Source organism: Jaculus jaculus, chromosome 23 (genome assembly GCF_020740685.1).
Source record: "Jaculus jaculus isolate mJacJac1 chromosome 23, mJacJac1.mat.Y.cur, whole genome shotgun sequence".
NCBI classification, from domain to species: Eukaryota; Metazoa; Chordata; class Mammalia; order Rodentia; family Dipodidae; genus Jaculus; species Jaculus jaculus.
Genome location: NC_059124.1, coordinates 4,263,694 through 4,275,803, shown reverse-complemented (window position 1 = coordinate 4,275,803; position 12,110 = coordinate 4,263,694). Strand labels below are relative to the sequence as shown.

The window sequence follows — 12,110 nt, the reverse complement described above, 5'->3', positions numbered from 1 at the left end:
GCACGCGTCTGGAGTTCATTTTTAGTGTGGCTGGAGGCCCTGGTGCATTCATTCTCTCTCTCTCCCTCCCCCCTTCCTCTCCCTCTCCCTCTCCCTCTCTCTCTCTCTCTTTCTGTCTGTAGCTCTCAAATAAATAAATAACAATAAACAAATTTTTTTAAAAAAAATAAGATCAGATAAAGCAGTAACATAAAACATGATTATTGGGCTTCAAAAGTTCTTTAAAATTTCTTCTCTTTAAGTATTACCAAAAATAAAATTAATAACGAGCCACATACAAAGAGAAAACCTTTATAAAACACATACCTGATAAAGGTAAATTCACAGAATGTGTGGGTACCATTTTAGATATTTAAATATATATTATTTGTTTAAAACCGAATAATAAAAGGACGAATCAATGAACCAAACGAAATGACAAGTACATTTAAGAGCTATGGAAAGGGCTGAGCTGCGGGAAGGACTTGCGGGCTTCGGGGCGCCAGCGGGAGCTGGCCGGCGGGTGTCTAAAGCAAGCTGCATCTCGGGGTCTGTTAAGGCTACGATTCCTCTTGGTGGTGGTCCGAAACGTGTTCTGATTGCCCAGCAGAATCCGGGCTCTGCCAGCAGTGGCCAGGCCCAGCGGGTCCTGTGCCCTTCCAATTCCTCCCAGCGCCTTCCTTCACAAGGACAGAAGCCTCAAACCGGTGCCCAGGCGGCTGCAGACATCCAGCGAGCCGCAACCCCCGCCCGCAGCGCGGAAATAAATCTGAAAAGGATCAGGCATCGAAACAGAAAAACGGCCGGGCGTGGTGGTGCTCGCCCTTAATCCCGGCACTCGGGAGGCAGAGGTAGGACGATCGCCGTGAGCTCGAGGCCACCCTGAGACTCCAGAGTGAATTCCAGGTCAGCCTGGGCCAGAGTGAGACCCTATCTCAAAAAACCAAAAAAAAAAAAGAGAAAGAAACAGAAAAACGAAGACTCAAAAAAAGAGGCAGTGGACTCTGGAGGACTTCGACTTTGGCCGCCCGCTGGGTAAAGGGAGGTTGGGGACGCTTACTCCGCAAGTTCACCCTGGCCCGAGCGCGCGGTTCCAGGCCCGGCTGGAGAAGGCGGGCGGGGGCGCAGCGCCAGCTCGGGGGGAAGCGGAGATCCAGTCGCCCCTGCGGCACCCTAACATTCTCAGGCTCTATGGTAATTTCCACGATGCCAGCAGAGTTCACCTAATTCTAGAATATGCGCCCCTCGGAACAGCCGAGAGCGGACTGCAGAAACAGCCCAAGTTCGGCGAGCAGAGACCTGCTGCGTGGGTCACCGAGCGGCAGGCGCCCGGTCTTGCTGTCATTCAAAGAGAGGCATTCATGGGGCATTAAGGCCCAGAACCCGCTGCTCGGGTCAGCTGGAGAGTGGAAGATCGCAGACTCCGGGTGGCCCTGCACGCCCCGTCCTCCAGGAGAACCACCCTGGACTACTGCCCCCCGAGATGATCGAAGGCCGGGCGCATGAGGAGAAGGTGGACCCGTGGAGCCTGGGTGTCCTCCGCTACGAGTTCTTCGTTGGAATACCTCCTTTTGCGGCGCACACGCACCAAGAGACCCACGAGAGGACATCACGGGTGGAATTCACATGCCCTGGCTTTGTAACGAGGGAGCTCGGGACCTCATTTCCGGACTGTTAAAGCCCAATGCCAGCCCGAGGCTGACGCTGGGGGAGGTCCTGCGGCACCCCTGGATCTTCGCAAATGCCTCAAAGTCATCAAATTGCCAGAAAGACCGAGAGACCACTACCAAATCATCTTAAGCAGAGGGACCCGGGCCCGGGCTGCTGCACTTTCCGCAGGATTCCGCGGCGACCTCGCTCCCTGCCGGTGATCGATCTGATCGATGGGCTGCCCTTGGCTCACCCCGCGGAGCCTCGCTGTCCAGGAAGCCCCACCTCGGCTCGTGCCCTGAATCGGGCTGCTTTTAGTGGCTTAATAAGTTAGCTGGGGCCGAGGTTTGACTGGAACGGTCCCCACAGCCCACGCGGGGCCAGGAGTCCTGGTGGGAGGCAAGTTCAGAGTGTGTGTGTAACAAGCCCAGAAAAGCTGTCGGAATGTGTATGTGTTTTGCTTTTAAATGTTAAAATAAACACTTGTGCAGACAAAATAAAATAAAATAAAAATAAAAGAAATATGAAAGGCGACATGGAAAAAGTTCTCAGCATTGTTGCCTGCGATGAGAATTGAACTAGAGCCCCACAGAGGCCATTGCACACCGGGTGGCTGGGGACCTGCACCGCGCCCCCTGCTGGCTGGTACGCGATGAGTTACATTTGGACTGTTTTATATTCCCATTGCTGGTGGAAAGATGAAATGGCACAATTACTTGTCAGAACATTAGCCATTTTTTTGTTTATTTTTATTTATTTGTTTGAGAGTTACAGACAGAGAGAAAGAGGCAGATAGGGAGAGGGAGAATGGGCCTTCAACCACTGCAAACGAACTCCAGACACGTGAGCCCCCTTGTGCATCTGGCTAACGTGGATCCTGGGGAATCGAGCTTCCAACCGGGGTCCTTAGGCTTCACAGGCAAGCGCTTACCCGCTAAGCCATCTCTCCAGCCCACATTAGCCATTTTTAATGATGTTGAATATACAGTTATCATTTGATGTGTTTTACTCAATGAACAACGACAGCAGTTTTGCTCATCATGGTCAATAACTGGCAAGCATTAAAAATGTTTTACTTAAATTGGTGTCTCCAATGGTATTCAATAACAACACTCAGACAGAAATTATACCTGTGTAAAACAAGTGTGATGATCCTTAAAAGCTTTGTTCTCATTTTGTGAATGTCACAGCCCTCAGTAAATATGATGTCTCTACAAATGCATGAAATTATAGACATCAAAGAAATCTCTATCCTTACCCAAAGCAAGGCAGTAGTGTCTCATGTGAAAGAGTGGGCGGGAGACTCCAAATGGCATTGATAATGGGGTCACATATGGGTACATATCAGACGCCTACTAAAAATGTTTACATTTTATTAGATATGCTTACATTTAAAGTATGAAGTAAAAATAACAGTAAAAAAGTTAAAAAAAATCTATGCTTATCTAAAGACGTACCATCACTCTTTCATATGGCAGTTACACACAATTAAATTTTTAATCCTCTCAGTGTTTCACATCAGTTTTAGTAAAAATTCAAGTATCTCACACTTCCAAATATCTGGAGCAAATAATAACTACTGTGGTAGTTCTTCATTCACCAACTAAGTAGGAGTGCATGAGATGATAAAGCAATTACTTTGAGTATGTAAGATAGAATACGAGGCTGTTGCCAGCCAGAAGATGCTCGTTATAAGTAGCACCTAGTGTGCTATGCTAAATATTTTCAGAGCAGAAAGCCATTTTCATTGAGTTCTACAGTAAAGTTAAATGAGTCAATAATATGAAAATAAACACCATAAAACATATAATAGCATTATATAAAATGTTTTTACACATAGTCACGTGAGAACAATGTCCTTTATATGGGAGAAAAACATAAGAGAAGAATAAAGCTGTTTAAAAAATAATGCCATGGGCTGAACAGATTGCTTAGTGTTTAAGGCACTTGCCTGCAAAACCTGAAGACCCAGGTTCGATTCCCCAGTACCCATGTAAACCAGATGCACAAGGTGGTGCAAGCATCTGCAGTTTGTATACAGTGGCTGAAGGCCCTGGTGTGCCGTTCTCTCTCTCATTAAGTAAAATAAAATTTTTAAAAACCTAAATTTCTTATATATTTCTATTTTATCTAGGTACATGCAAGAGTAGTGTCTGTGTGTGTGTGTGTGTGTGTGTGTGTGTGTGTGTGTGTGTGGTTTGGAGAAAGAACATAGAGCCTTGTGCATGTTGGAAAGGTCTCTACAACTGACTTACTCCCTCATCCCTAATAGTATGTGGCTTGAATGCCTTATGGAATTCTGAGATTCTTTTGTTTTACCCACCCCTCAGCTGCCTCAGCACCAGAAGACAGGCCTGCTTTAACTTCAAATTTCCCCAAAATCAGGATACATGAGTGGATTGAAGGACAGATGAGCCCACTATCCAGACAGAACACGTGAGCTAGCTAACGCACACGCGCTGTGGGAATCTTACTGCGAACACAGACAGAAAGCACATATCACAGAGGACAAAGAGCAAGATCATGATTTTTTTTTAAATTATTTATTTATTTATTTGAGAGCGCCAGACACAGAGAGAAAGACAGATAGAGGAAGAGAGAGAGAATGGGCGCACCAGGGCTTCCAGCCACTGCAAACGAACTCCAGACGCGTGCGCCCCCTTGTGCATCTGACTAACGTGGGACCTGGGGAACCGAGCCTCGAACCAGGGTTCTTAGGCTTCACAGGCAAGCGCTTAACTGCTAGGCCATCTCTCCAGCCCAAGATCATGATTTTCAAGGCACTTGTGTGGGCCTCACTACCAGGGTCTCCGTGTCCTTGGAAATTGAGCCATGTCTTCTGGAGATGTTTCCACTGGGAGACCATACACTTCAGAAAGGAGGTCGTGGTCAGAGTGAGTGGTTTTATGGAGAACACAGTCATGTTGAGTATGACAAGCTCTGAAAACTAACATTTCCCAGGTCAGACCAGTTGTGGAAAATACCTAGTAAACAAGGATTTGGTCAACTGAAGGAAACTTCCCCCTCCCCAAGGAACCAGTCAGTGAAGTTTACCAGTACTATGAATCCACTGCTCAAATTCCCAAAGTCTGCAACTATTATGACATCGAAGGTGCTCTTTGGGGCATTCTCCATGTTAAAACACAGAAAAGTAGAAGTTCTGCATCATTGCTGTTTGTTGGTCTAAAATTCCACATATGCTCTACAAATGTACAGCTAGATTCTTGCTCCTCCTCCGCTCCTTCTTTGATTGTAGACCCAATGTCAAGTTAAAAAATTCTAAAGCTTACCAATGAATCTGTATATAGCTGTTCCTTTGTATTATTTTAAATTCCTTCAATCTCTGTGAAATTTAACCTACAATAGGCAACTCCTCACCACCTGCTGAAATACTTTGTGTATGGTTAGGAAATGGAGCCAAACTCACATTTGCTAACATGCAAATGAAATATACTATCTTTCACAGTTTTTGCATCATCTCTACTCTAGAAAATTTGCTTCTATATGCTTGAGTTCTAAGCTACAGAGATTAGAGCTATCAAAATTGTGTTGTTTTGGGGCTTCTAGAGTTTTCCTAGACAATGCTCACACAGAGGTAGCCCACCCACCCCTTGCACTGAGATTATTGATCAGTTGGATTATTTGCTCTTTTGTATCTTGAATTGCTTATATAGTGCAAATTTTATTCCAGTGAACAAATTTTCTCATATTTTGTAGGTTTTATGTTCAGTCTGTTGGTTGTTGTTCCTTTGCTGTGCAGAAGTCTTTTATTATATTCCTACTTACCAGTTCCTACACTACTGAAGTCCTTTTCAGACATTCCTTGATTTATGCCTGTATTTTGAAGCGTTTTCCTTAGCATTTTAAAAGTTTTACATTATAGTATTTTTGCAGTCATGTTTGCATTGCTGGCAGAAATCACCCAACCAAGAGCAGCCTGTGGGGGAAAAACGTTTATTTTGGCTTACAGTTATTATTTATTTATTTACATTTATTATTTTGGCTCCATGAAGGCAGAAAAATGCCAATGGCAAGAGCAGAGGAGGGTCATCACCCCCTGGCCAACATCAGGTGGACCACAGCAACAGGAGAGTGTGCCAAACACTGGCATGGGGAAAATGGCTGTAACACCCATAAGCCCGCCTCCAACAATACACTCCTTCCAGGGGGCGTTAACTCTCAAAAGTCCATCAGCTAGGAGCCTAGAACTCAGAACACCTAAGTTTATGGGGGACACCTGAATCAAACCACCACAGGTATGATTCATTTTGATTTGATTTTTGTGCATTTATAAGAGATGGAGATCAACCCAGGTGTCTGTAGTTACCTGGGTTCAATTTGGGAGCCTCCTATTCTAGTGTAGTCTACTCATTCTATTCTTTTTTGGTTTTTCAAGGTAGGGTTTCTCTAGCCCAGGCTGACCTGGAATTCACTCTGGAGTCTCAGGGTGGCTTCGAACTCACGGCAATCCTCCTACCTCTGCCTCCCGAGTGCTGGGATTAAAGGCGTGCGCTGCCACATCCAATTTAGTCATTCTATTCTATTTTATTCTTTTCTTTTCTATTCTATTCCTTTCTTTTCTATTGTATTCTATTCTATTCTTCTATTTATTTATTCTTGGCATACATGCCTCTATAACATCAGTACTAGGCTGTTTTGCTACTATGTGTATTTATTATCATTGGAAATTAGATATGATGCCTGTGGTGCAGCTGTTTGCTCAGGCTTGCTTTTGCGCATGCATGCACTTGCACGTGTGTGTGTGATTACATGTGAATTTTAACAATTCCATGTGGATTAGCCTTGGGATTTTGATTGCACTGAATCCTGATAGTACTTTGAGTATAGCTGCATTACACTGTTTTTTGCTGAGTAATAAGCTCCCAACATTTCCCCACCTTCTTATGTCCTTATTTTCATTCTTTTTTTGTTTTTTTTTTTACTGAGACCTAATCTTGATAACTAGATCATATTGGCCTCACACTTAGTATTCTCTTGCTTGTACATCTTGAGTGCTAGAATCACAGTCATATATTGCGAAACTTAATTTGTTGATTTTTATATACCTATTTGCAGCCTTTTGCTTCGCTGAACACGTTGATCAGATTTGAGGGCTGTCTGCTGAAATCTGAAGGATCGTGCCTTCAGCAAATTAGGAAAAGCTGAATTAGTTCTCTCCTATTTGTGTAGTTTTATTCCTTTTGTCCTTGCCTTAATACTCTAGCTAAGAAGTTAAGCAGCATATTGAATTTTTTTTCATTCTTAATATTAGAAAAAAAGTCTTTTAGTTTGTCCTTTCCAATATAATGTTGGCTATAAGTTGGTTATATGTTGCCTTTATTAAGTGAGAAATGTTTTTCCATTCTAAGTTTCTTCACAGAGTTTTATGAAGTAATGCAGAAATTTTTCAAAGGTACTTTCTGCATCTGCTGAGATGATTGTGAAACTTTGTGTCTGATTGTATTGAGCAGCCAGAGCACTTGTACTAAGTCAAACATGCCGAGCCATCCTCACATTCGTGAAGTGAAGCCAACTTGATGGTGGTGTGCGATCTTCTTAATGCTTACTTTAATTCCTTCTGTGAATATTTTGTTGAGGACTTTTGCTTCTATGTTCGTCAGTGAAATCAGTCTATATTTTCTGTACTGTTCTTTGCCTGGTTTTGGCGTCTGGTTAGTGCTGGCTTTGGAGTAAGGGGGGTAACATTTCCCCTTTTATTTTGTGGACTGGCTTGAGGAGCATAGGTGTAGGCTCCTCTTTAAAGGTCTGGTAGAATTCAGGGGTGTACCTGTCCAGGCTTTTCTTTTCTTTTAAATATTTTTTGTTCATTTTTATTTATTTATTTGAGAGCAACAGATAGAGAGAAAGAGGCAGAGAAAGAGAGAGGGAGGGAGAGAGAATGGGCGCTAGGGCCTCCAGCCACTGCAAACGAACTCCAGATGTGTGCACCCCCTTGTGCATATCTGGCTAAAGTGGGTCCTGAACAATAGAGTCTTGAACCGGGGTCCTTAGGCTTCACAGGCAAGCACTTAACTGCTAAGCCATCTCTCCAGGCCCCAGCCTTTTCTTTTCTGGGAGAGACTGTTGTTTCTTCAGTCTCTTGCATTACCTGCTAAAGATCTCTTAAGGCATTTGAATTCTTTTCACCTGATGTTTTCCAAAAGTCTTAAAATTTATTTTTATATCCTATTCACTTACTGATTTAATTTCAGCAGGCAATTTTAGTCTAATAACTTAACTGATTTCTTCTATGCTGTACAATTTATTGGAATACAAATTTTCATTGTAAATAATCTTTAATTATGCTATGGATTTTATCAATAACTGTTATATCCCTCTTGTAATCTATGATCTAATTATTTTGGCTCCTCATTCCCTTCCCCACTGGTTATTTTTGATAAGGGGTGTAAATCTTATCTTTTTACAGAACCAATTTGTTATTTTTGTGTTGTCCTTTTAGTCCTGTTTTATTAATTTCTAGCTATTTTTATTATGTTTTTCTGTCTCTTTTTTTGGGTTTATCACCTTTAAATTGTTTATTTGAGCTCAATGTTTTAAATGTAACTTGTAACTATGATTTTGCCTCTCAAAATTGTCTTTCCTGTGACCCAAAGTTCTCAAGTTCATTGTATTTACATTGACATTATTTATTATTTTATTATTATTATTATTGGTTTTTCAAGGTAGGGTCTTTCTTTAGTCTAGGCTGACCTGGCAGGAACTCACTATGTAGTCTCAGGCTGGCCTCGGACTGACAGCAATCCTCCTGCCTTTGCCTCCTGATTGCTGGTATTAAAGGTGTGTGCTACCACACCCAGCATTTTCATTTTTTGTAAAAAGTTTTATTTAGGGCTGGAGAGATGGCTTAGTGGTTAAGCGCTTGCCTGTGAAGCCTAAGGACCCCGGTTCGAGGCTCGGTTCCCCAGGTCCCACGTTAGCCAGATGCACAAGGGGGCGCACGCGTCTGGAGTTCGTTTGCAGAGGCTGGAAGCCCTGGCGCGCCCATTCTCTGTCTCTCTCCCTCTATCTGTCTTTCTCTGTGTCTGTCACTCTCAAATAAATTAAAAAAAAATTTTTTTCTTAAAAGTTATTTAATTTCTTATTCATTTCTTCACTGTCTATTTTTATTTCCATGTCTTTGTATAGCTTCGGTAGTTTTCAATGCTATTGGTCTCTTTAATTCTAATACAACCTTATAAGGTACAATAAATTATTTCAATATTTTTAGGACTTTTAAAGACCAGCAGCTTGGGAAGATGGCTGAGTGGTTAAAGGCACGTGTTTGCATAGCCTGACAGCACAGGTTTGATTCCTCCGTACACACGTGAAGCCAGACACACAAAGTAGCACATGTGTCTGGACTTTGTTTTCAACCACGTTAGGCTCTGGTATACACATACCCCCTCCTTCCTAAATAAATGTATGAATGAATAAGTTTAGCTTAAGATACAAAAGCCATTGGAAAGAAGTTACAATTGGATGCAGAGGAAAAGATGCATTTCCAGATATTGCAAAGGTCTCACAATGTGTCTCTCAGTCTGTCTCTAATTGTAATCCTACAGCATCAGCCTCCTTATTGACACACTTACAGGTATATGCCACCATGCCTAAGCTCAGAAATCATATTTTTAAATATTCTAATTCTTTGATCTCTAGGTCACTGCACACTGTTCTACAATGTTCTTCTGTTAACTAAAGGGCTCATCATATTTGTAGGAATTTATAGTTGCAATTCAATGGGGGTTGAATGACCTGCTAAAATGGAGCTCGCTATATGGTTTTAACACTTGGTCAGGTATTAATAGTCTCTTACAGAATACATAACCATTACCCAGTAATATTTAGACTCTGACTACCAAGTGTGTAACGAATAGCTAGGATTAGCAATATTTTTCTTCCTTGACTGACAGTAGTTTGTCAGGAGAATTCATACTAGAGGATCAGAATAACAATTGGCCTGAAAGTGCAGAGGAGTCTGGAAATGTCTATTATTATATGGGTCCACATGTTTCTGTACCCGACTATTGGGGCATGATTTCATACTTTGTAAATTTTCTCCATGCTGAAATTTGCGTTTAATGAAAATATTATTTTTGTAACCCAGAAAAAGGTTGATTTTGCTTTTGCTTGATAAGGCCAATGTCTCAAGAGACTGAGTTAGGAGAGAAGAAAGATGCTCTTTTTGATCCTTATTTTAACACACACATAAATTTTCCAAGGCTAACATTTCTCAGATGATAGGTTCGGTTACAAAATTTAATCAGGTATTAGACTGGAGAGATGGCTCAGCAGTTAAGGCATTTGCCTGCAAAGCCAAAGGACCCAGGTTCAATTCCCCAGGATCCACTTTAGCCAGATGCACAAGGAGGCATATGTGCTTGGAGTTCATTTGCAGTGGCTAGAGGCCATGGTGTGCCCATTCTCTCTCTCTCTCTTTTTCTCTCTCTCTTCCTCTCTCCCCTCTTCTCTCTCCCCATCTTTCTCTGCCAAATAAATAAACAAATAAAAATAAAATATGTTAAAATATCCAGCTCGGGAGGTGCTTTTAGGAGAGGAAAACAACTGCAACAGGAGTTGTAGTTGATGTGGATGGTACCAGAATACGCTGGCTAAGAAAATATGTCAAGTTTAAAAGGTTTCCTGGATATCCAGTCAGAGATGTTGACTTGGCAATTGATTATACAGGTCTATAGTTCAGCTATAAGACCAGGACTGGAGTTATATACAGGAATGAGATAAATGTATAGAGTTATTTTATGCCATATATTCAAATGAGATCATCAACTGTTAGCTAAATTGAAGAAGAGATTTTTTAAGAACTCTTGGTATTTAGGAACTGACATCAGTATAATTGAAAGACAAAAATTAGTGAAGCAGTCTAAAGAAAAGATGGAAATCTCAGCAATACTTTATGTAAAAGAGAAATATGCCCAGCCTACACTAACAAATACAGAAGAGGACCAACCCCAACTTGTTTGATGAAATTAGAAACATCCTGATACAAAAGCCAGAGGAATATAATATAAGGGAAAAAAAAAAACTATAGACCAAGTAACATTTATTTCAGGAAGGTAAGTTTGGCCTAACATTCAAAAGTAAGTTAATACAACTCCACATATACACAGAACAAAGTAAGGAACAGGTAAAATTATTCCTAATCTAAAAATAATTGAAGAATATTTAGCACTAATTCAACACCAAAACTTTCAGCACTCTAGAAATAAATAGAAATTCAAAAATGTATTAAGGACAATAAAAATGAACATAGAGAGACTAATACATTAATTTTTTAAACTAGATATTTTACTCTAAGATTAGGAATAAGGCTTGGATATGCATTTCCATCACATATTCACATTCACCTTCTTTTGGAGAACCTAACCAGTACACAATGAAAATAGAAAAGAGATTGCAAATGAGAAAAAAAATACTCTTTTTCTGCAGACAACTTGATCATGTGAATATAGAAAATTTCAAAAGATCTAAAAAAAAAACAGTGGGAGAATTTTACAAATTCACATAAAGCTGGGATAGCACAAATTGTTATTGCATTTCTGTAGAGTAAAAATGAATAATTAGAATGTTGAAAAACATGACTTAGGGTAGCTAGAGAAATATGGAAAACATAGGGATAAATTTAATAAACTGGGATTTACATTAAAAAGAATGGGACAGGCTGGGCGTGGTGGCACACGCCTTTAATCCCAGCACTCGGGAGGCAGAAGTAGGAGGATCGCTGTGAGTTCAAGGCCACCCTGAGACTACAGAGTTAATTCCAGGTCAGCCTGGAACAGAGTGAGACCCTACCTCGAAAAACCAAAAAAAAAAAAAAAAAAAAAAAAAAAAATGGAGAGATAACTTAGCAGTTAAGGCACTTGCCTGTGAAGACTGAGGCCCTAGGTTTGATTCCCCAGTAAAGCCAGATGCACATGGTGGTGCATGCATCTAGAGTTTGTTTGCAGTGGCTGGAGACCCTAGCATGCCCATCCACTCTCTCTTTCTCTCTCTCTCTCTCCTTTTCCCTCTTTCTTTCTCAAATAAATAAAAATATTTATTTTAAAAAGTAAAGTCTGTACATATACCCACACATGTAAGATCAACTGGATGTTAACAAAGTGCCAAGTTGGAATAAAAAAGGGAAGATGTGGGCTGGAGAGATGGCATAGCAGTTAAGCGCTTGCCTGTGAAGCCCAAGGACCCCGATTCAAGGCTCAGTTCTCCAGGATATATGTTGGCCAGATGCACAAGAGGGCGCACGGGTCTGGAGTTCGTTTGCAGTAGCTAGAAGCCCCGGCATGCCCATTCTTTCTCTCTCTCTCCCTCTTTCTCTCTCTGTCTGTCGCTCTTAAATAAATAAAAACAAACAACAAAAATATTTTTTAAAGGGCAGATGTTACAACAGATTACACTGAAAGAAAGGGATATCTGTATTTTGGAAATCAATCCAAGTCATTATGCTACACCAAAAATGGAATTTAATT

At 41.3% G+C, this 12,110-nt stretch overlaps 1 pseudogene; it reads left to right on the top strand.

Annotated features, from left to right (window-relative positions):
• The first annotated feature begins 436 nt into the window (after positions 1 to 436).
• On the top strand, positions 437 to 1,779 carry LOC101616363 (annotated as a pseudogene).
• The last annotated feature ends 10,331 nt before the right edge of the window (positions 1,780 to 12,110 follow it).